Source organism: Rhinopithecus roxellana, chromosome 12 (assembly GCF_007565055.1).
Source record: "Rhinopithecus roxellana isolate Shanxi Qingling chromosome 12, ASM756505v1, whole genome shotgun sequence".
Lineage (NCBI taxonomy): Eukaryota > Metazoa > Chordata > Mammalia > Primates > Cercopithecidae > Rhinopithecus > Rhinopithecus roxellana.
The window spans coordinates 71,498,114-71,523,379 of record NC_044560.1 but is presented as its reverse complement, the minus strand read 5'-3'; the positions used below and the strand labels follow the sequence as shown (position 1 = coordinate 71,523,379).

General features: G+C 41.7%; 1 protein-coding gene across 4 annotated transcripts in view; it reads right to left on the bottom strand.

The window, feature by feature from the left end:
* The window catches only part of LRRC8B (leucine rich repeat containing 8 VRAC subunit B), a 79,282-nt gene extending 55,972 nt beyond the window's left edge, over positions 1-23,310 (bottom strand). For 3 of the 4 annotated variants that reach the window (XM_030942955.1, XM_030942956.1, XM_010363683.2), the window contains exon 1: positions 23,119-23,290. The gene's annotated coding sequence lies outside the window, so the exon portion shown is untranslated. Of the gene's footprint in view, positions 1-23,118 lie in introns of all 4 variants that reach the window. The other variant, XM_010363684.2, reaches the window with a different exon arrangement.
* Positions 23,311-25,266: the final 1,956 nt, after the last annotated feature.

Genomic DNA, 25,266 nt, shown 5'->3' with positions numbered 1-25,266 from the left:
TTGACTTAAGTAATTACCATAGGATCTTCTGATAAAAGGAAATAGAATATTTAATCCTATGTTTTTTTCTAAACTAACTTTTCTACTAGTCTCCTCTACTTCATCCCACTGCCCTACTTGGTCTTGCAATATGATCTCTCTCATCTTCAGCACACCCTCCATACAGATGCCAGTGTTACTCCCCAAAACAAATCGATATAATCTCTCAAAACCTTCCTTGGGGCTCCTGGGCCCTTCCTGGTGAAGCCATATTCTGTGTATAGGGTTATAAATGTATCTCCAAGCTCACCCCTGGCAGAGGCTGTGCCATGGTCAGCACTGGGTGTTCCAACTCCCACTCCAATGCTCTTGTTCTTTCATTCATGCCACAAAGGGGAAAAGCTGACATGACTGGGGAAGGTTACACTGTGTGGGTTTTTTAAAACTCAAAGTGTGGGGTTGATTCAGACATATTTTCACATTACTGTTAGGGCCATCACAACAGATAACAAAATTGGGAAAGAATACTTCTTTTGCTCATCAAGCAAAAAGAAACGAGCCACATAGGCAAAGAAACAAGAATTTAGAGGTAGAAGGAGTTTCAGGCCCTCACACCACAATGCAATGGGCACATGGATCATTCAGCTTCTATAGCTCCAAACATCTGATTCATGTATCACAACTTTATATTCTAAACATAGTATTATTTTAAAACTATACACGTCCCCAACATAAAAATATAAGCAACAAGAAACTTAAAAAATAATAAACTTAAAAATAATTGTCCAGGTGATGGAATTGAGTAACTGGAACACTTTATTTAATCTTAGGTAATTGATTAAAGATATCCAGAAATGATACAAGAAGATGTAATAAATAAAATAATAAACATGCATGTAGAAGGTTAAAAGCAACTTATGGACAATTTCTCCTGGATCTTATGGAAAACAATAACTTTCACAATATCTGCTAAATATTTAATTATAATTCTAAAACAAGTACAAGATAAGCATGCATGAGCTGTTTAACTACTTATTTTAAAAAATTCAATGGCCACAATGGCCAGGAGCAAATATTGCAAGCTATTAGTAATCCAAATTTATTTTCATTTAATTAAAAAATAAATCTAATATAGGCTAAGTACCTTGAAGTGAGAGAAACCTAGCGGATAAATGTTTCTACTGAAGGGTTAAGTTCAACAATGCAAAATCAAGCAAAAGGATCAATGACTGGTGAACATTCCCGCTGGCTCAAGATTCCCTCCCACGGAATATGCTTCAGCAGAAGTATCTGTCCTTTGCAACGTGCTGTTTCTGCGGCCCTAATTTCTATGTTACACTTTCCATGCAGACTCCCATTAGTCTTTCTTCACCTTCATGACTCCTGGGTAGAATAAGGACTGATAAAGTCAGGGACAATGGGAATTGCAGGGTCCAAAGCAGCCCATACCAGCCCCTATATCCCAACAATGTTGGGCTGGTCCAGTTCTATCATTAATGAAGAAAAAGCAACGCCTGAAAATCTTAGATCTCTTTTCAGCATTGTAAACCATGTAGGAGACGCTTATTACATCTGCTTTGTTCTCTATTTCTATGGTGCCTGTCACCATAGTAACAAGGCATACAGATGAAAAAGTAGGCTAGAAATACCCAAAAATGGGGGGCACAGAGGGCAATATGGGGGAAAGGGCCTTTCACTGATTAAGAGAGAAAAGGCTGCAGGGCGGAGCAAGATGGCCGAATAGGAACAGCTCCAGTCTCCAGCTCCCAGCGCGGGCGACACAGAAGACAGGTGATTTCTGCATTTTCAACTGAGGTACTGGGTTCATCTCACTAGGGAGTGCCAGACAATCGGTGCTGGTCAGCCGCTGCAGCCCGACCAGCGACAGCTGAAGCAGGGCAAGGCATCGACTCACCTGGGAAGCGCAAGGGGGAAGGGAATCCTTTTTCCTAGCCAGGGGAACTGAGACACACAACACCTGGAAATCAGGTAACTCCCACCCCAATACTGCACTTTACCAAGGGTCTTAGCAAACAGCACACCAGGAGATTATATCCCACACCTGGCCAGGAGGGTCCCACGCCCACGGAGCCTCTCTCATTGCTAGCACAGCAGTCTGTGATCTAACCACAAGGCAGCAGCGAGGCTGGGGGAGGGGCGCCCGCCATTGCTGAGGCTTAAGTAGGTAAACAAAGCCACTGGGAAGCTCGAACTGGGTGAAGCTCACAGCAGCTCAAGGAAGCCTCTGGGAACAGGGCAGAGCTAAACAACAACAACAACAACAACAACAAAAGCAGCAGAAACCTCTGCAGACGCAAACGACTCTGACGGCTTTGAAGAGAGCAGTGGATCTCCCAACACAGAGGTTGAGATCTGAGAACAGACAGACTGCCTGCTCAAGTGGGTCCCTGACCCCTGAGAAGCCTAACTGGGAGACATCCCCCACTAGGGGCAGACCGACACTCTACACATCACACGGTGGAGTACACCCCTGAGAGGAAGCTTCCAAAGCAAGAATCAGACAGGTACACTCGCTGTTCAGCAATATTCTATCTTCTGCAGCCTCTGCTGCTGATACCCAGGCAAACAGGGTCTGGAGTAGACCTCAAGCAATCTCCAACAGACCTACAGCTGAGGGTTCTGACTGTTAGAAGGAAAACTAACAAACAGGAAGGACACCCACACCAAAACCCCATCAGTACGTCACCATCATCAAAGACCAGAGGCAGATAAAACCACAAAGACGGGGAAAAAGCAGGGCAGAAAAGCTGGAAATTCAAAAAAAAAGAGCGCATCTCCCCCTGCAAAGGAACGCAGCTCATCGCCAGCAACGGATCAAAGCTGGACGGAGAATGACTTTGATGAGATGAGAAGAAGGCTTCGGTCCATCAAACTTCTCAGAGCTAAAGGAGGAATTACATACCCAGCGAAAGAAACTAAAAATCTTGAAAAAAGAGTGGAAGAATTGGTAACTAGAATAATTAATGCAGAGAAGGTCATAAACGAACTGACAGAGATGAAAACCATGACACGAGAAATACGTGACAAATGCACAAGCTTCAGTAACCGACTCGATCAACTGGAAGAAAGAGTATCAGCGATTGAGGATCAAATGAATGAAATGAAGCGAGTAGAGAAATCTAAAGAAAAGAGAAGAAAAAGGAATGAACAAAGCCTGCAAGAAGTATGGATTATGTAAAAAGACCAAATCTATGTCTGATTGGGGTGCCTGAAAGTGAGGGGGAAACTGGAACCAAGTTGGAAAACACTCTTCAGGATATCATCCAGGAGAACTTGCCCAACCTAGTAGGGCAGGCCAACATCCAAATTCAGGAAATACAGAGAACGCCACAAAGATACTCCTCGAGAAGAGCAACTCCAAGACACATAATTGTCAGATTCACCAAAGTTGAAATGAAGGAAAAACTGTTAAGGGCAGCCAGAGTGAAAGGTCGGGTTACCCACAAAGGGAAGCCCATCAGACTACCAGCAGATCTCTCAGCAGAAACTCTACAAGCCAGAAGAGAGTGGGGGCCAATATTCAACATTCTTAAAGACAAGAATTTTCAACCAGAATTTCATATCCAGCCAAAATAAGTTTCATAAGTGAAGGAGAAATAAAATCCTTTACAGATAAGCAAATGCTTAGAGATTTTGTCACCACCAGACGTGCCTTACAAGAGACCCTGAAGGAAGCACTAAACATGGAAAGGAACAACCGGTACCAGCCATTGCAAAAACATGCCAAAATGTAAAGAACGTCGAGGCTAGGAAGAAACTGCATCAACTAATGAGCAAAATAACCAGTTAATATCATAAAGGCAGGATCAAGTTCACACATAACAATATTAACCTTAAATGTAAGTGGACTAAATGCTCCAATTAAAAGACACAGACTGGCAAACTGGATAAAGAGTCAAGACCCATCAGTTTGCTGTATTCAGGAGACCCATCTCACATGCAGAGACATATATAGGCTCAAAATAAAGGGATGGAGGAAGATCTACCAAGCAAATGGAGAACAACAAAAAGCAGGGGTTGCAATCCTAGTCTCTGATAAAACAGACTTTAAACCATCAAAGATCAAAAGAGACAAAGAAGGCCATTACATAATGGTAAAGGGATCAATTCAACAAGAAGAGCTAACTATCCTGAATATATATGCACCCAATACAGGAGCACCCAGATTCATAAAGCAAGTCCTTAGAGACTTACAAAAAGACTTAGACTCCCATACAATAATAATGGGAGACTTCAACATCCCACTGTCAACATTAGACAGATCAACGAGACAGAAAGTTAACAAGGATATCCAGGAATTGAACTCATCTCTGCAGCAAGCAGACCTAAGAGACATCTACAGAACTCTCCACCCCAAATCAACAGAATATACATTCTTCTCAGCACCACATCACACTTATTCCAAAACTGACCACATAATTGGAAGTAAAGCACTCCTCAGAAAATGTACAAGGACAGAAATTATAACAAACTGTCTCTCAGACCACAGTGCAATCAAACTAGAACTCAGGACTAAGAAACTCAATCAAAAGCGCTCAACTACATGGAAACTGAATAACCTGCTCCTGAATGACTACTGGGTACATAACAAAATGAAGGCAGAAATAAAGATGTTTTTTGAAACCAATGAGAACAAAGATACAACATACCAGAATCTCTGGGACACATTTAAAGTAGTGTGTAGAGGGAAATTTATAGCACTAAATGCCCACAAGAGAAAGCTGGAAAGATCTAAAATTGACACTCTCACATCACAATTAAAAGAACTAGAGAAGCAAGAGCAAACACATTCAAAAGCTAGCAGAAGGCAAGAAATAACTAAGATCAGAGCAGAACTGAAGGAGATAGAGACACAAAAAACCCTCCAAAAAATCAGTGAATCCAGGAGTTGGTTTTTTGAAAAGATCAACAAAATTGATAGACTGCTAGCAAGACTAATAAAGAAGAAAAGAGAGAAGAATCAAATAGACGCAATAAAAAATGATAAAGGGGATATCACCACCGACCCCACAGAAATACAAACTACCATCAAAGAATACTATAAACACCTCTACACAAATAAACTAGAAAATCTAGAAGAACTGGATAATTTCCTGGACACTTACACTCTCCCAAGACTAAACCAGGAAGAAGTTGAATCCCTGAATAGACCAATAGCAGGCTCTGAAATTGAGGCAATAATTAATAGCCTACCCACCAAAAAAAGTCCAGGACCAGATGGATTCACAGCTGAATTCTACCAGAGGTACAAGGAGGAGCTGGTACCATTCCTTCTGAAACTATCCCAAACAATAGAAAAAGAGCGAATCCTCCCTAACTCATTTTATGAGGCCAACATCATCCTGATACCAAAGCCTGGCAGAGACAAACAACAAAAAAAGAGAATTTTAGACCAATATCCCTGATGAACATCGATGCAAAAATCCTCAATAAAATACTGGCAAACCGGATCCAGCAGCACATCAAAAAGCTTATCCACCATGATCAAGTGGGCTTCATCCCTGGGATGCAAGGCTGGTTCAACATACACAAATCAATAAACATAATCCAGCATATAAACAGAACCAAAGACAAAAACCACATGATTATCTCGATAGATGCAGAAAAGGCCTTTGACAAAATTCAACAGCCCTTCATGCTAAAAACGCTCGATAAATTCGGTATTGATGGAACATATCTCAAAATAATAAGAGCTATTTATGACAAACCCACAGCCAATATCATACTGAATGGGCAAAAACTGGAAAAATTCCCTTTGAAAACTGGCATAAGACAGGGATGCCCTCTCTCACCACTCCTATTCAACATAGTGGTGGAAGTTCTGGCCAGGGCAATCAGTCAAGAGAAAGAAATCAAGGGTATTCAGTTAGGAAAAGAAGAAGTCAAATTGTCCCTGTTTGCAGATGACATGATTGTATATTTAGAAAACCCCATCATCTCAGCCCAAAATCTCCTTAAGCTGATAAGCAACTTCAGCAAAGTCTCAGGATACAAAATTAATGTGCAAAAATCACAAGCATTCTTATACACCAGTAACAGACAGACAGAGAGCCAAATCAGGAATGAACTTCCATTCACAATTGCTTCAAAGAAAATAAAATACCTAGGAATCCAACTTACAAGGGATGTAAAGGACCTCTTCAAGGAGAACTACACACCACTGCTCAGTGAAATAAAAGAGGACACAAACAAATGGAAGAACATACCATGCTCATGGATAGGAAGAATCAATATTGTGAAAATGGCCATACTGCCCAAGGTAATTTATAGATTCAATGCCATCCCCATCAAGCTACCAATGAGTTTCTTCACAGAATTGGAAAAAACTGCTTTAAAGTTCATATGGAAGCAAAAAAGACCTCGCATTGCCAAGATAATCCTAAGTGAAAAGAACAAAGCTGGAGGCATCACACTACCAGACTTCAAACTATACTACAAGGCTACAGTGACCAAAACAGCATGGTACTGGTACCAAAACAGAGATATAGACCAATGGAACAGAACAGAGCCCTCAGAAATAATACCACACATCTACAGTCATCTGATCTTTGACAAACCTGAGAAAAACAAGAAATGGGGAAAGGATTCCCTATTTAATAAACGGTGCTAGGAAAATTGGCTAGCCATAAGTAGAAAGCTGAAACTGGATCCTTTCCTTACTCCTTATACAAAAATTAATTCAAGATGGATTAGAAACTTAAATGTTAGACCTAATACCACAAAAACCCTAGAAGAAAACCTAGGTAATACCATTCAGGACATAGGCATGGGCAAGGACTTCATGTCTAAAACACCAAAAGCAATGGCAACAAAAGTCAAAATTGACAAATGGGATCTAATTAAACTAACGAGCTTCTGCACAGCAAAAGAAACTACCATCAGAGTGAACAGGCAACCTACAGAATGGGAGAAAATTTTTGCAATCTACTCATCTGACAAAGGGCTAATATCCAGAACCTACAAAGAACTCAAACAAATTTACAAGGAAAAAACAAACAACCCCATCAAAAAGTGGGCAAAGTATATGAACAGGCATTTCTCAAAAGAAGACATTCATACAGCCAACAGACACATGAAAAAATGCTCCTCATCACTGGCCATCAGAGAAATGCAAATCAAAACCACAATGAGATACCATCTCACACCAGTTAGAATGGCAATCTTTAAAAAGGAAAGAACAGGTGCTGGAGAGGATGTGGAGAAATAGGAACACTTTTACACTGTTGGTGGGATTGTAAACTAGTTCAACCATTATGGAAAACAGTATGGCGATTCCTCAAGGATCTAGAACTAGAAGCACCATATGACCCAGCCATCCTATTACTGGGCATATACCCAAAGGATTATAAATCATGCTGCTATAAAGACACATGCACACGTATGTTTATTGAGGCACTATTCACAATAGCAAAGACTTGGAATCAACCCAAATGTACATCAGTGACAGACTGGATTAAGAAAATGTGGCACATATACACCATGGAATACTATGCAGCCATAAAAAAGGATGAGTTTGCGTCCTTTGTAGGGACATGGATGCAACTGGAAACCATCATTCTCAGCAAACTATCACAAGAACAGAGAACCAAACACCGCATGTTCTCACTCATAGGTGGGAACTGAACAATGAGATCACTTAGACTCGGGAAGGGGAACATCACACACCGGGGCCTATCATGGGGAGGGGGGAGGGGGGAGGGATTGCATTGGGAGTTATACCTGATGTAAATGACGAGTTGATGGGTGCTGACGAGTTGATGGGTGCAGCACACCAACATGGCACAAGTATACATATGTAACAAACCTGCACGTTATGCACATGTACCCTAGAACTTAAAGTATAATAATAAAAAAAAAAAGAATAAGGTTGCTTTAGGAGGAAGTTATGTTTAAAAGTAGAAGGCAAAGAATTGAACATACTGACATATTCATTCTTTGAAAAGAAATTTAGAACTCATATCTAACATTTACATTTTCTTTGCTCATAGTAAAAATTTGGTAACCTTAAGGTTGTGGAAGTGCAACCACCAAACAACCAACCAATTCCAGAGACAGGCAGTCAAACCAGTCATACGGCTTGATATGAACAAAATAATTTACAGCAGTGCTCACTTTTCTTTTTCCCTTTTTTTTTTTTTTTTTTTTGATACGGAGTCTGGCTCTGTCTCCCAGGCTGGAGTGCAGTGGCGCAATCTCAGCTTACTGCAAGCTCCACCTCCCAGGTTCACACCATTCTCCTGCCTCAGCGTCCCGAGTAGCTGGGACTACAGGCGCCCGCCATCACGCCCAGCTAATTTCTTTTTGTATTTTTAGTAGAGACAGGGTTTCACCGTGTTAGCCAGGATGGTCTCGATCTCCTGACCTCATGATCCATCCACCTCGGCCTCCCAAAGTGCTGGGATTACAGGCGTGAACCACCGCGCCCAGCCAGTGCTCACTTTTCAATCAGTTCTATTGGTGACACACAGTCACAAACTTTAGTGGGTGGTTATTTTTGTTTGGTTTTGTTTGTTTGTTTGTAAAAGCTAGTTAAGTTTTTTATGTGCACAAGTCAATTTTTATGTTTCGATTCTATTTACAAGTTTCTAACGGAATATTTACCAGATATGCCACTGAATGGAGAAGTGAAACCAATCCAAAGAGTCAAACCTCTGCATGGGTAGCAGTAAAGATTTCTATCGGAATTCTTTGAGAAAAAGGACCTCCTGGGTAGAACCCTGGATGGGGAAGTTAGAGAATCTGGCCTTGATACCCTATTTTACAAATGGTTTAAGAAATGCCTTCAATTTTTTTTCACCTGCAAAATAAAAGTGTGCTACTAGAGAAAGTAAGAATTATTTACATGTGGCTTATCGACCTCACGGACTCATCACAGAAAAATTGTATTGAATACGTGATTTCTTAGTGCCTCTCCCAGCTTATAGCCTCAATAAAACTTTCTGAACCAAATCAAAAAAAAAAAAAAAAAAAAAAAAGAAAAAAAAAGAGAGAAAAGGCTAGAATTTCTTCTTTCAGAGTTGTCAATGCATTAAGGGGTAATTCTAACTAGAAAAATAGGTTTTCTTTGCCTTTAAGAGAGCAACAATAGAAAATACCCTAAAATTTCAATAAATATCAATGTTTCTAGGAGACAGTCTTGCTAGGCTTCTAAGATTTTAAAGCCAGATGTACTAAAAACCTTGAAGGGGCTGGGCGCGGTGGCTCACGCCTGTAATCCCAGCACTTTGGGAGGCCAAGATGTGCGGATCACCTGAGGTCAGGAGTTTGAGATCAGCCTGGCCAACGTGGCGAAACCCCATTTCTATTAAAAGAACACATAAATTAGCCAGGCGTGGTGGTGGGTGCTTGTAGTCCCAGCTACTTGGGAGGCTGAGGCAGAAGAATTGCTTGAACCCAGTAGGTGGAGGTTGCAGTGAGCTGAGATCACGTCACTGCATTCCAGCTTGGGCAACAAAGTGAGGCTCTGTCTCAAAAACAAAACAAAATAAAACAAAACAAAACAAAACAATCTTGAAGATGCTAACTGAAACCTTTAAACAGCATCCAGTTTTGGAAATGACGTCTTCATGCCACAGTATGGATGACTGCTACTTAAAATGTTTAGTTACTTTGTAGTACTAAAAGTTGAGACATCTGTTAAGGAAGTGTGGTTGGGAAGATAACTTACTACAGTGAATATTTTCCTAAAGGTGACAAGTTTATCTTCCAAGTCTCTGTATAAAATGTCCCCAAAGGAGATCACTGGGGTTGGGGTGGGGGATGGCTGATGCTTCACTCTAAGGGAGTCACTGCTTCTATGAAAGAAAGAGGAACATTCTCTGCTGTCCATTGGTTCAGACCTTCAAAGGCACTATCAGTTCCTAACTGTTCTTTGCCATGTCAAAATTTCATCTGTAAGGAAAGAGAAATCTTCCCACTGCAAGACCTCCGCTTCTTAATATGCTTTTTACTCTCCTGCCACCAGCCAGAGTTCTCCTTGCTCATAATTTTCTAGGACATTTGGAATACTTGAAATGTTATTTATCTTGTGATACTGGTCAGGAAACAGGACAAGAAGCCCTACCAGCCACATAAACTACTTGGGGAGGTTTTACTCTGTGTAAATAAAAATGATGCATGTCTTAATCCATTCAGGCGCCTATAACAAAATACCATGAACTTGGGTGGCTTGTAAACAACAAACATTTATTTCTCGCAGTTCCAGGAGTCAGAAATTCCGGGATCAAGATGTCAGCAGACTTGGTGACTGGTAAGGGCCAGTTCCTCATAGATGGTGCCCTATTGCTGTATCCTCACATGGTGGGAGAGGCAAACAACCTCCCTCCAACCTCCTTTATAAGAACACCAATCCTGGATAGGCGTGGTGGCTCATGCCTACAATCCCAGCACTCTGGGAGGCTGAGGCGGGTGGATCACTTGAGGTCAGGAGTTCGAGACCAGGCTGGCCAATATGGTGAAACCCCATCTCTACTAAAAATACAAAAATTAGCCTGGTGTAGTGGCGTGTGCCTTTAATCCCAGCTACTAGGGAGGCTGAGGCAGGAGAATTGCTTGAACCCAGGAGGTGGAGGTTACAGTGAGCCGAGATCATGCCACTGCACTCCAGCATGGACAACAGAGCAAAACGCTGTCTCAAAATTTAAAAAAAGAAAAGAAAAGAAAAGAAAAAAAAAGAAAAAAGAACACCAGTCCCATTCATGAGGGCTTTGCCTTTGCAATCCAGTCATCTTCCAAATGTCCTACCTCTCATCACTGTCGCCTAGGGATTAAGTTTCAACACATGAATTCTGCTGGAACACCAACACTCAGACTCAGATAATAGCAATGCATATACAAAATAATCAGGAGAAACACTCTAGCTACTTGCAAATTTTTTTTTTCTTAAGCGACAGGGTCTTGCTATGTTGCCCAGGCTGGAATGTAGTGGCTATTTATAGCACGATCGTAGTGCCACAGCCTTGAACTCAAGCCTCAAGCCTCCCTTACTAGACCTGGTGTTACTTACACATTTTAATAGAAAAAACAATAAATGACTTTGTGGGAATCTTAGGTCCTTGATTCAGTGATTAATTAGTTGTGACACTGTGGAAAATTTTTCCTTTACCTTTCTCAATCTTAGTATCTTACCAGTTAAAAGAAATGACTGAAATAGAACAGGGGTATGAGCTTGCGGATTCTAAGGATGATTTCAAGGCATGTTGAAATTGTACACATATGAGTATGTGTGTATTCTGGGAAAGACCTTCAAGTATATCCATAATATTAAAAAGTTAAAAATTAAAACTACCCTCTCAGGTTACTTCCACACAACTCTGGAATACCATGACTCGAATCAACTTACCCAAATAAACTCAAAGCTTGAACTCAGACTCAGGTGAGCATAATACTCGGTATCAAAACTGCCCACCCCAGAAATGCTGTCCCTGAATGTATACTACCTAATCCCCACCAAGAACCACTCTCTAGTCCTTCACTCTGTTTTACTGTTCTTCAGAGCACTTTGTTGCATGACATTATACCTTGCATTTGCCTATTTCCCCTCCTCTAGCATATACGCTTCATGCAAAAAGGGTTTTTTCTGTTTTCTCTGTTGGATATTTTCCCTGTGCCTGTTAACAGTGCCTGGCACATATTAAGTGCTCAAAAAATCTACTGAATGAATTAATTTTTAAAAAATCTGTAAAATGAAGCATGTCGGAGCAAATACTCAGATACATTAATTTTCTTTTCAAAAACTCTAGGGCCTGCTATGAGCCGTGCACTCTACCAGGCATTTTACGAAATTATCTATCTCAATCTTCATACTAGTACTTTAAGGCAAGTTTCCCAATCCTTAGAGATTTTTCTAAAATAATACACCTGTAAAAAGGAGCCAGGCAATCTATTATAGAAAAAGCTGCTTTATCAGGATTCAAGTGCCAGATCTGCTGGTAACTCTGTGGTTCACTTACATAAGCCACATATCCCCTCAGGAACTCAAAGTTTCCACGTTTGTATCATGGGGATAATGCTTGTACCCTCTACTGCAGGTCATCAGGAAAATAAATGTGAATATAAACACTTAATAAGTTAGCAGTGATGGGCAAATGTCTATCATAGTAAGTGATGTGTTGGGGTGGTTTCTGCAGAGATTTGCTATAAGCTGTTTTGCTATATGAAGGCAAGAGAGCAGGGGACAGCTATACAGTACTCTCTTAAACAGGAACAGAATGTCCTGAAATCCAGAGGGCCCCAGGAAAGGCTACCAACTCAACAAGGTGATGGCCAGGCCCAACTCCAACCTGTTGTCTACTCCTTTCCCTCTCAATTGCATTTATCTGTAAAGAAAAAAAAAATATGTCCCAAATCTAGCCCAGGACCAAAACTTTTTGCATGCTGGAATTCACAAACTCTTCCAAGAAATTAGCTTTCTTGATAAAATGCTTAAGCATTTTTTTTCCCAGTGGGATTAAAACTTGTTCTTAGAAACCAGTCACTCACTCACCCAGATGACTGTCAGTCAAGCATCTGGTTATCTTTAACCAATGTTCTTTTCGTATCTAGTGTAATAATGGGTATCAAAGAATTGTGTACAATTTCTTGCTATTCTAGGTGAGTTTGTTCGTGCATTCTTAAAATGGATGATGGTAACCAAATCACTTTGGTATCAAATTAGTTTCTATTAAGTATATTTATAAAGGTGATATTCTTTTTTGTTATTGTTTTTGTAAAAGAGCGTCTTGCTCTGTCACCTTCGCTGGAGTGCAGTAGTGCTATCATAGCTCACCGCATCCTTCCACCTCAGTCTCCTGAGTAGCTGGGATTACAGGCTCCAGCCATCATGCCTGGGTCCAAAAGAGTGATATGTTCTAACCATGCTCTTTCCCTATCTGATATCCCTGTGTACACCAAGGGGGAATCTTTAAATTGGCCTACTAGGGACCTAACAGTTGATACCTAATTTGACTGAAAAATTTTCTTTAGTGTCCAAACCAGTGATCTTCAAGCTGGGGTACGGGGCTTGGGAGTCTTATTTGGAGTGATTGACAATGTGGTGGAATCTACTTCTAAATCAATTAACCCTGCCTAAGAGGACCTCCTTCAAAATACATATTGTCCTACTTGCTCTTTCCAACCATATTCTTTTTCCCCTTTTCAAATTCACCCTTTTACTGTAGTAAAAAAGAAAGGCAAACATCTTATTTCTCAGGAGTTCACTTATGGTGCATTGTCTTGGGTTATAAAAATCTCCAGGCCCCCAAGCAGAGGGCCATTTTGAAATAACCATAGGATTACAGATACCGACAAAGTGAAAGACTTTCAGGCCTGAGAAAAATCCTTTTGGGAGTCAGAGTAAAGTTTCTATTTCTTTGATTAGATCAACACTGGAGGAAGACCTAATCAAACCATCAAGCAATAGAACATTGAAAAATCGTTTTTGTGATAAATCACCAGATATCTTTGGGCATAAAACTCAGGAGTTTAGAAGACAGAATGGAATTACACTGACTTCATTCCCATGTATTTATATGGCAAGACTTCTTAAGCATTTCCATTTAAAAAGAAACACTTGCTTTGATCATATGTGTTGTTCTGGTCAATTGTGTACTAGTGAAAAATCATAATAACAATTCAAAAGAAATGTTTTTCAACATTTAGAGCCTTATTGTCACAAGTACTTTTTTAAAAACAAATATACTGAGTGTGTGTGTTTGTGTGTGTATGTCACAAAAGACATGATAATCAATGAAAAACTTTCAATCATAACAGTGTTACATTTTTATAGAATAGTTTTATAGAATAGAAGAGGAATAAAATGAGTTCCATGAGAAAAAAGATCTATGTAAAATTCCTGACTTTTCTAGAAGAGCTTATTTTTATGTTTCTTAAATGGATGATGAGAAACATCAAATTACTTTGGTATTTAATTTAACTTCCATTGGGTACATTTAAAAGAGTGATTTTAAAACCCAATAGTTATAACATTAGAAATGCAACTGTCTGCAACTATTCAAAATTATGATGAAAAATTTCAGACATTAACTTTAAAAATGTATGAGAACAAATCGTTTTTCAAAATCCTTGTAGAGGATACTCAAAAACATTCAGAGATACTGTTATAAACTACTTGTAAGCCAAGAAGAGCCTGTGTTAACCATCTAAAATTTTGACTTCTAATAGAAAGCCAAAGTCAGGATTATTTCATTAAAGTACAAAAGCCATCTCAAGCATCCCCTACAAGTTGCTACATCTGGAACTCTGAACACAGTAAGTGTTCAATAAACCCTAGCTCATAAACAAAGTACTTTAGCTATTCAACCGATATCTATTAACAGCATGTATAATATACCTCGTTACTTCTAACCTTCAAGGAGATATTCTTTAAAATTTTATGTAAATACCAGTCAAAAGCACGTTATTGAAATGAAGCCCTAGACTAGGTAATAATTATGCTAATTTTATTCCCTAATTCTCTCCTGGATATCCACCGCATGCCCACAGTATGCCATGTATGACGTCTGGCCCAGGAATCCCAGGAAATGAACAAAATATAGTGTTTATCATGAAGAAGCATCCAGGAGGAGGCCAAGATGTTCGTTAGCCTAGGTACTATGATAGGTGTAGCTCAGAAGCGGCACAGAAGAGGGAATGAGGAGCTGTTGGGGGTGACAGGCAGAGAGAAGGTGTCAGGAAGGGTCTTTCAGAAGAGGTATGCTTTAACTGAGCCTTGAAAGATCGTCGTGTGCTTGTCAAGAGGATCCCAAATAAAGGGAAGGAACAAAGCTATGGAATGAAACCATCTGGCTATCTAGAACCTTCCTCCCTGTACTGCAAATAGTTTAGGACAGCTGGTGTATGGGGGTGTGACCGCACACTGTGTCTATAGGACATGCACTGCGGACACAGAGATGACAGAGTGGCAAGAGATGAAGCTGAAGAGTTGCAGAAGTCAGACAAAGGAAGACTTTCACACATGCCACACCATGGTGTTTCGACTTAATCCTGAGGCACAGGGAGCCATTAAAGGCTTATTAAACCAGGCAATTATGGGATGAGATTTGTCTTTTGGAAAGATTACTTTCTGCAGTGTGGACAATAAATTTGTAGGTGATGGTGGCAGAGACGATGCTCAAGACTACAAAGTCATTATCAGTTAGAAGATAACTGGCAGTGTTCCTGAAGACTCACAGCAGAAAATGGGCTGTAGAGGAAGGGCAGTGATAGAAGGACTTGAAGGCTATAGACTCTAGACAAATGGGTTACCAATCCTATAAGAGGACTGTAGGGAGAATAAAGCAAGGAGAAGCTCAGAATGAGTTCCAAGAAACTTGGGATACATACTTGGGTAAATAGTATTGCTGTTGGCAAAAATACACAGTCTAAAGATGAACAGAAAATTCTGAGGAAAGCATCTTCAATACACTAACTCCAGGCCCTCATTTGTTCTGTGAGGTAGGTGGCATGGATATTATTATCCCCATTTTATAACTACTTGGTGTATTAGTCCATTCTCACACTGCTAATGAAGACATACCCAAGACTGGGTAATTTATAAAGGAAAGAAGTGTAATTGACTCACAGTTCTTCACGGCTTGTGGGGGCCTCAGGAAACTTACAATAATAATGGAAGGCATCCCTTCACAGGGTGCCAGGAGACAGAACGAGTGTCCAGTGAAGAGGGAAGCCCCTTATAAAACCATCGGATAGTGTGAGAACTAGCTCACTATCGCAAGAACAGGATGGGGGAAACTGCCCCCATGATTCACCACCCAGTCCCTCCCACGACACGTGGGGCTTATGTAAACTACAATTCAAGATGAGATTTGCGTGGGCACACAGCCAAATCTATCAGTGAGGTAATATTATTCACCCACTATCACATGCAGCAGTTTGGCCACGTTTACTACACACCAGACTTCAGAGCAGTTCAACAAGGGAGACAAAGTTCTTGCTTTCACAGAACTTATATTTTGGTGGGGGTGAGGGGAATAGAGCATAAACAAGCAAGCAAACAATAAACCAAGGTTTGAAAGACTATGATGGGAACATAGGTAGGGGGTATGGGTACTTTTGGCCAGGGAATGTATTTCTGAGGTCACATTTGAGCTGACTCTCGAGCAGAAAGTAGTCATGGAAATTTATAAGGGAAGAGCATTCCAGGCAGAAAGAACAACTGAGAAGCCCCTGAGGTAGGAAGGAGCTTGGTGTGCCACTGAGGGAGGAAATGCAAATACCCAGGCAAATCCGAAGCAGGAAGTCCAAGTTACAAGGGCATTCCAGGGAAAGGGAGGGTGAAAGACTCTGGCACCTTAGGGCACCACTGGCCAGCATAAACTCTCCGGGATTGCCTGCAAACCTGACCACCATGCACAACACTGTGCCTCTGAGAAACAGCAATGATGACTGAAGGAAACCAAAATATTGCACCCCAAAATATACTTCTTTGACATATTTTGAGATGGCTGTTAGGAGGGCAAAACAGAAGTAGGCCTGTAAAGCTGTCATTTATTGGGGAGACTTGTGTCTGCAGAGTATCTGCATTGATGCAGCCAGGCTTTCTCTGAGGCCCCACCTTGTCTGTCTGGATCTAGGAAAGATTAACTGAGAGTCTGACAGATTTAAAGGTCTGAAAGAAACATTTACCATCTATTCTATCTGAGGGCTGCTACCAGAGAGGTTCATTTAGATAACAAGACCACCTTTGCTGGCCAGGCCTCCTCTTCTCTCCTTCCCATAACCTGTCTTGCCACCATAACCTGATTTACCACCATTACTTGTTTTTAGCCATGCTCTCAGCCCCTGTTCTTTCTGTTACCTCAAGATGGTGTATAAGCATTAACCATCTGGCCATTTCTTTTGAGTTTTTAAAATATTTTATACGACTCCTGTGCATACATGTGCATATAATAAAATTTATCAGCCCTTTTTTTTTCCTGTGAAGCTATTATCACTTTGTTTCATAGACTCAAATTATCAAACCTTCAGGGAAAAATTTAAGCTTCCCTACATGATCCACAAATGCTTCTCAAAGACAAGTCATTGCTTAGCTTAGGACTGCTTATTTTAGCATTGAAATGGGGCCAGGAATAAACTCAGTTTTGTTAAGAGAAATGAAGTTAAAATCTTTAGATGAACAGAATTTATCTTAAATTTGTCGACTCAGAGCAAGAAACATTCTGCAGTGCAATGGCTCATGGTTTAACCCCCAAGGCTCAGTCATGCCATACCACAATACATGTAAAATACCACAATACGTGGAAGATGCATCAAAGTAGAGTGTTCCCTGCCATCCTCCAAGGCTGTTACAGGGATTAGAGAGGCATCATTTCCCCTACAAACTCCCCCTAATAGCTCAGCAGGACACGGCAAGGAGAAATGGTACCTTCTAATGCACCTGCCAATAGCACCCCCTGCCATGCTGGTTCTTGTCTGTGCAAAATGGAAAGGTACAGAGGGACTGGCCGTGGGGGTTGTCCACCGTCTTTGAGAAGGCCATCCCATGCCTAGTCCAGTCACCCAACCCTCTGAAACACACTGCTCATACTTCCCATCCTGTGGTCATTTTCCATTGCTGCTTTATGGGCTACTGATTTTTTTTGCCAACAGTCTTTCTCCATTCAGCCACATGGTTTCAAATTCCATTGGCTAAGGATGATGCAAATCAACCCTCTGACCCTCTACAAAAATATACTATTTTACAGTGCCATCTCAGATGCATCTGCTTGTTGTATGAAGACAGCATCTGTATTTAAAGTTTGCTAATATAGCCCAAATAAACTGTAAAAGCATTAGATTATTCCTGAGTGTCACATTGAGAAGTTATACATGATATACTCTTATTTTATTTATTATTATTTTTTTGGAGACGGAGTCTTGCTCTGTTACCCAGGCTGGAGTGCAGTGGCATGATCTCAGCTCACTGCAAGCTCCGCCTCCTGGGTTCATGCCATTCTCCTGCCTCAGTCTCCCGAGTAGCTGGGACTACAGGCACCCGCCACCATGCCTGGCTAATTTTTTTTTTTTTTTTTTGTATTTTTAGTAGAGACAGGGTTTCACCATGTTAACCACGATGGTCTTGAACTCCCGACCTCAGATGATCCGCCCGCCTCAGCCTCCAAGCGCTGGGATTACAGGCATGAGCCACCATGCCCGACCAGTGTCTCCTTTATAGCAACCTCACAGTGACAACTTCTCATCTGTTTGCAGTGAGTGAGTGATTCACCTGTCCTCCCCAGTATGGTCCAGATCTTCATGAGAGTCGGGACCACGTACATTTTTGCTCATCATCATTGCCTGGCACAAACTAGATGCTTAATAGCTACTGAAGAAAAAATACTGTGAAATATTTTAAATGGTGGTAATGTTTACCTTCTGAGAGTGGCTCAGCCAAAAGTAATTCAAGGCTGAGGAAGGTTAAGGCTTAAACATTCTGTATCACTAACCATTCTGTATTTTGTTATATCAAAATATATAGAAAAAATTTTGCTATCACTTGGGTGATAAACTGATTTTACAGATAATTTTATAACTTTTAAAAAAACAGAATAAGTGCTGATTTTTGAAAAGGCTCACACAGGTTAGGCCAAATTAAAAAAGAAAAGCTACCACTTTACTGAGGACAGTATTAAGCACTTTATATACTTTTTTCATTCAACCCTAACAGTCAGCTATTATCCAGTTTACAGATAAAAAAAACTGAGAAAGAGAGAGAGACTATGGTTGCATACTGAGGGAGGATTTGTGTCCAGATCTATTTGATTTCACGGGCCATGTTTTTTGGCTAAGAATAACTGCTGACATTGAGTAATAATGTCTTGCTCCCTGACACTCAAAAACCTCATCTCCTCCCATGACAAGATACAACACAGCAGTCTGATAACACCAAGTGGGGTAAGTGCCCAAGTATTTAAAATATTAATAGGATTTGGGGGCCAGTGATGTTGTAGCAGGGAAACTAGACAATTCAAGGAAAAGAAATAAGGAGCAATATAAACAGCATTTCCTGAAAGCATGTTTTACGCCAGATACTACATTAGATGTGTTAATGTATAACATTTATTTTAATCCTAAGACTCCTGTGAGAAAGACAGTATTAGTCAAGGAAAAAGAGGGTTAGGATAGCTATGGTGTTTGGATACCTCCAAAATTCCCCACTTTTTGCTAAGGATCTGAGATCCTCTCTCTTTTTTTTAATTTAGCTAGGAATAAGACTGTCTGGAATAAGGATAGTATTTCTGAGTCTCTATTCCAGCTACCTGAGGTCATGTTACTAAGTTCTACGCAATGACATATAACAAGAAGTATATGACAGCATCCAGGAATTTTCCTTCAGAGACCATGGGCTCTTGCATTTCCCCTCCTTCTTTTTTCCTTCTTTCCTCCTTTCTGCTACTTGGAACTTGGGGGTGATGAAACTGAAGCTCCATCTTGGGATCATGAAACTGAGGGCCTCATCTTATTTATGGTAGATGATCCAAAAGGTAGAATCAGCCTAGTTCTCAGAAGACTGTAGAACCATCATACCAGCCATAGATTGCCTCTCTGCAAGATTTTTTAATGTGAAAGAGAAACAAGCATCATTTTGACTAAGCCATTGTTCTTTGCAGTCTCTGTAGCTGTCAACTAGTTTTAACTAATCCACAACTCATCCAAAGTGATGGCACAGAATTCAGAATCAGGCCTGTCAGTCTGCAAAGTTTGTTCTCTTAGATAAAACCTTGAAGAACTCTTGCTTGTAATTTGCAAGAGATTTTGAAAAAAAAAAAGTTTCAAAATGCTGAAAAGGAATCTGACAGGATAAGGAAGGTTCGAATATGCTCTTAAATCTGCTACCTGAGAAAGAATCAAAAGGAATATGCTACTCAACAATAAAGAATGTGGTCTCCATCAGAGATGAGCAGAGGAAGATCTCAGTCACCTGCATGGAGCTGGAAACAGAAGAGAAATAGAAGCTGTGCAGCTGGCAGTGTCTGTGAAAGATGCTGTGCTTGTCAGTCGAAGAACAGACATTGCAGAACGGAGCCCTGGAAATGGTCACAGGATGACAGATGAGAAGAAAGAATTTAAAGGGACTCTGAAATTTAAAAAAAGCAAGAGATGAAGTTTAAATATATACAGTCTAGAAAGAAACAAGTAGAATCACATGACCCATATCAAAAACAGCAAAAACATCAAAAAGGCCGAAGGGAAAGGTCAAGGTTGAAGCCTTGACAACTCATTTTTATTAATTTCCTTTACTCAGGTTCTCTGCAGCATTGAAGGAGTAAATGTAAATTGTGTTGCAATTCAGTAGAATCCTAAAGGAAAGGCAGTCATAGAACAGGGAGTTTACTGTTACCCTTTGTTCAGTTTCTAAATGAACCACAGTGATAAGAAGTCAGGAGAGAGATCAATGATTGGAGCTAGGCCTAATTTTATTTAAGATCAATCTTAATAATCAGAAAAAGAAAAATAGGTTATTATGTCTACCAAAGGCATTAGTTTAAACACCAGAGAAATTAAGTCATAATAAAGGCATGTAGGAAGTTTAGAAAATATGGATGGGGAATAAAATGAAAGTAGGCAATAGCAATAAAAGGCAGCAATATGAAAACAGATATGACACAAATTAGAAGGCATTTTACAAATGGTTAAATAAATTCTACACTATAATTGGGTCTCCCAAATTCCTCTTGAACGGTCACAGGTCTGAACTGTTTGCTGATGTACCCAGTGCTCTGGGAGTCAGGATAGCAGTGGGGGGAACCTGCTCCATGCAAGGCAATGCAAATCATTCCACCAAGTGTGTAATAATATGACAGAATCAGAATGCATTCATTTCTAAAAATATCAGTGTGTGGTAGAAGGATGCTGGGAAGGAGAAATAAGAGTAAAATTTGAGAATTCAACTTTAGAGACACACCAAATGAAAATCGGGGATTGGATTCAACAGGCTATGAACAGTAAAAAATCCAGAAAACATAAAATACTCAGGTACCATCAGAAGAATTTGAAAACTAAAATACAAAAACAAAAACCCTTGTTTATAAGAAAAAGTTTGGCTAAAGCAAGGATGTTCTAAATTGTAAAATATTTTCCCCCTTAAACTTCAGAAAACAACAAAAAATAACAAATTTCAGGCCACTGCAGGAAAATGCTCACAGAGATTAGCCTAAAATACTTGGAGGGCTTAGTATCCTTTAGGTTTTATTAAGCCCCTTTTCATTTTAATTACTGTTGGTGTTTTCATTCTGAGGATTCTGAAAATTAAAATAGCAATGGGAAATGGTGGTAGCGGTAGAGAAGAGATTTAAAAAAGCAAATCTCAACTAGTCAAATGAAATCATTCAGAATGTGAAAAGATTCATAATAGGCTGAACATGTTAGAACACCTTACCAATTGAAGAAAAAGAGAACACGTTTCAAAGAATGGTAAACTTAATTCCTACAAGCAGATTTAAAATTGTTTTGGGGGATACTAAGGCTAAGGAAAGTGCCATGAACCAAGGGTGCACTCAATGACATCATCACCCCCATTCTCTACCAGAATGAAGGGACCTCTTTTTAGCTTACAGAAGTATCAGACATGTTAGGGCTTATATTCTAAAATTACACAGGCCCAATTACCTTGGAGGGTTGGCTGTCACTTTCTATTCTCTGAGTAGAGCTGCTGACAAGGAAAGCCAGGAGAAAAAGAAAGTCGCCCTGGCACCCACAATTCAAAGAGCATTTGGGTTCACACCTGTAATCCCAGCACTCTGGGAGGCCGAGGTGGGTGGATCATTTGAGATCAGGAGTTCGAGATGAGCCTGGCCAACATGGTGAAACCCCGCCTCTACTAAAAATATAAAAATTAGCCGGGTGTGGTGGCGGGCGCCTGCTGAGGCAGGAGAATCACTTGAACCCAGGAGGTGGAGGTTGCAGTGAGCGGAGATTGCACCACTGCACTTCAGCCTGGGGGACAGACTGAGACTCTGTCTCAAAACAAAACAAACAAACAAAAACAAAACAAAGAGCATTTGGGGTTCTCAGGAGGTGTAGCCTGTACACATAGAGGGTACTGGAATGGTTTAAAAAATTATACTGCAGTTTGACTTGTTTTCCATCCTCACTCCTACACCTAGGTTTAGGGGACAGAATCATCTGATCAAGATACATTTGTTTTTAGATTTCTGGGGTGTTCTGGAAAGACTATTATATCATTTGCAAATGGGTTAAGTCTTTTAATAAAAATCATGCTATTTAATGTCTTAATATACGCTGAACAAATTGTTTTAATTTGGCTATATATTTACAATTTAAAATGTTCATACTTATATCTTTTATCAGTGGGACGTTTTGTTTGTTTTGTCTTTAGGCGAAGTGAATTTATTCAAGGAAGTTCACATGTCGGTTTTGTTCTTTTAGAGGGGTGTCTTTTTGACCACAAAGAAAAAAAGTCTTCCACAAATGTCATCCAAAGGCAATCTATGGACGTTAGGAAGTCAGTTGAGGACACAGATTAATGAGCCAATACTGAGCCTCCTCCCTTCTGACCTCTCAGCACCTGCTCAACTAAGCTCAGGGGAAACTCTTGAGTCTTCTTTTTAAATTGGTATCGCTTGCCCCTTCTTTCTCAAACAAATCAACAGCCAACACTGCCACCAAATTATAGGTAAACAACGAGTATCCAAGAGCGTAAAATAGTTCCCAAAAAACAGCGCCAGTGCAGGGGGCAAAACAGAGCAACCTAATGGGGGCACCCTCAGGGGAGTTGCGCTCACCTGGAGCGAGACGCCAGCCTGGGAAAGCGGAAACCCCTTCCCGCCCCGCCCCGAGGACTCACGCTCAGGTGCAACGCCAAGACTCCCGGGGGAGACAGAGGGACCCGCCTCCGCGCGACCGCCCACTCCTCTTGCCCCAAATGACCCCAGCATACAGGAGAGGTCCTCTGAGTGTGGGGCTCTGTCTCTCCCGAAGGCAGGGAGCAGAACGAAGCCGCCACTCGTCTCTGCAGCCGCGCGACCGACCCGCAGCCTGGCTCGCAGGTGAGGCGTGGACAGGTAACCGCACCTGCTCGGCCAGCCCCACCTGCTGCGTCCCCGTACCCGGTCCTCCTCCTCCCCACCGCGGTCGGCGCGACTCCCCCTCCTGGAACCGGGGTGTCACGCTCCGACCTACCTGCGCGACTCCAGTCCTGGGCGCCCGCGCTCCCCTCGGCGTGCTCCCGGGCCCCTCCGGGCGCGCAGGCGGCGGCCCCGCGCCTGCACTTTCCCGGCTGCCGGCGGCTGCGGGCTCAGCGGGAAGCCCCGGCGCTGCCCAGCTCACCGCCTCCGACCGGCTCCATTGTGACGCGGCGCGTTCCGCCGGCCAATGGGCGCGCGGCGGCGCGAACCGCTGACTAAGTTCGCGGGTGGAGGAGGAGGGGACTGGGCGGAGGCAGGGCGCGGAGGCGGTGACCACGGCGGTGGCGGTAGCAGTGGCGGAGGAGGAGGAGGAGGAAGAGGAGGAAAAGGCTGCAGCCGCTTCGGTAGCTGCTCCTGCTGTGAATTTTTCAGCTGCCTGGGCCTGAGTGTTTGCCCAGCTCTGGGGCTGCGGGAACTGGTGACTCACCTCTCACTGCTGGAAACAAAGCGCAGCTGCTATCTCCCCGAGCGCGCCATGTGGCCACCGCGGCCCCCTCGCCCAGCCTCGGATCCGCAGGAGGCAGCGCACAGCCACATGCCCCGCGGAGCAGCTGGAAAGAGCGGGGACTGCTTTCCAGAGGCGGGAGGGACAGGGGCTTTGGTGTGTCCCCCCGGCGCGCCACACCGGTGACCGGCAGTACACAGCGTGTGTCGGGCCCCAGCCTTCTCATGTGCGCGCCCCTGAGTAACTTGGCATTTATATAACGCGTGTTGAACCCTGAGGGAAAGCTAGGGTGCGAACGCGGGAATCTCCTCTTCGACAAGGAAGTCCCCTTACCTTTCTTTACCCTGCTTAGAAAGGTTGCAGGGCCCAGCCCCTGTGAGGGATGGTTTACAGTTGTACCAACTAAGCGGCTTAAGTTCGATTCTGGCCCTCCAATACCATTGGCTTCTCTCAAATGTCCTTATCCTCAGGATAGGGAGGGGACCATATGGCCGAAGGGCTGTCCCTATACTCATAACCTGCCTTTCACTGCGAATCAACTGCAGAGACACCTCAACTACTGCCCCACCTGCTTCTCTCCCAAGTGGCCCTGCATTTGAAGGCCAAAAATATTCCTTATGAAACAATTAATCCAAACCCAGAAATTCTAGGGACGTAAATATTTTTATCATCTTCATCCATTTCCCCACTCTTGCCCTCACCCCAGTTTTAACTCAGTTTGTGCCCTATTATCTTGAGCACACTGATTCAATTAGGCAAGATTTATATCTTTTAGTTGCTATGGTGATCACATCTCCATTTAAAAAAGAAAGGAAAAACAAGTTTGTACTGGCATCTCCCAAAGGAGTAGAATGAAGGCAAACAGACTCAGCATTTGGGGCATCTGAGCAGTTTGTATAAATGGGAGTATAGCAAATGCACTATCGAGTTGTATGAGACGGAGTTGTGTCTCACACTGTTCAGATTAGGACTACAATTTGAGTCACCCTGAAAGGGAAAAAGAAGGCTGTCTTTGTGTCACTGATCTGTTCTTGTTCACTCAGTCCATTCTGGAATTGCAGATATCTTTTCTGAGTCTCGAAGGAAAAGCTGAAAGAACATTTCTTCGCTTGGTCATTCAGTAAATTTTTATTGAGTTTATATGCGTGAGACACTGGGATTATGAACAGATCTACGAGTGTCATTTAAATTTAGGTTTGATCCTTACAGAAATATCTGAAATTCTCTCAGGGACTTTCTGATTAATTATTTTTGGTAGAAGAAAATTCTAAAAGACTCTGTCACTACTTCCACAGCCAGATTTACCCAAGTCTAAAATAGTGATTTTAAGCACCAAAAAAATGACAGGCAGGTCTCAATCGTTTTAGAGGTTTATTTTGCCAAGGTTAAGGACATTTCCCAGGAAAAAGCACAAATACAGGAACATCTGTGATCTCTGCCTTTTACAAAGAGAGTTTGTAAAGGACTTCAATATTTAAAGGGGAAAGAGCCAGCAGGAGGGGAAGGAGAAAAGAAAAAAAAAAAAAAAAAGGGAAGTGAGAGGGTAGGCAAGGAGGGAAGAAGTTACATTCTTGTGAGGCTTTGATTAGTGTCCAGTGAATTCACATTTTGCATGTGAGGAGAGGGTAGAGGAATGGTGATTATGTGTTCCTCTTATGCTCAGTAAATCTACATTTTACGTAAGATAAATGTGAAAAT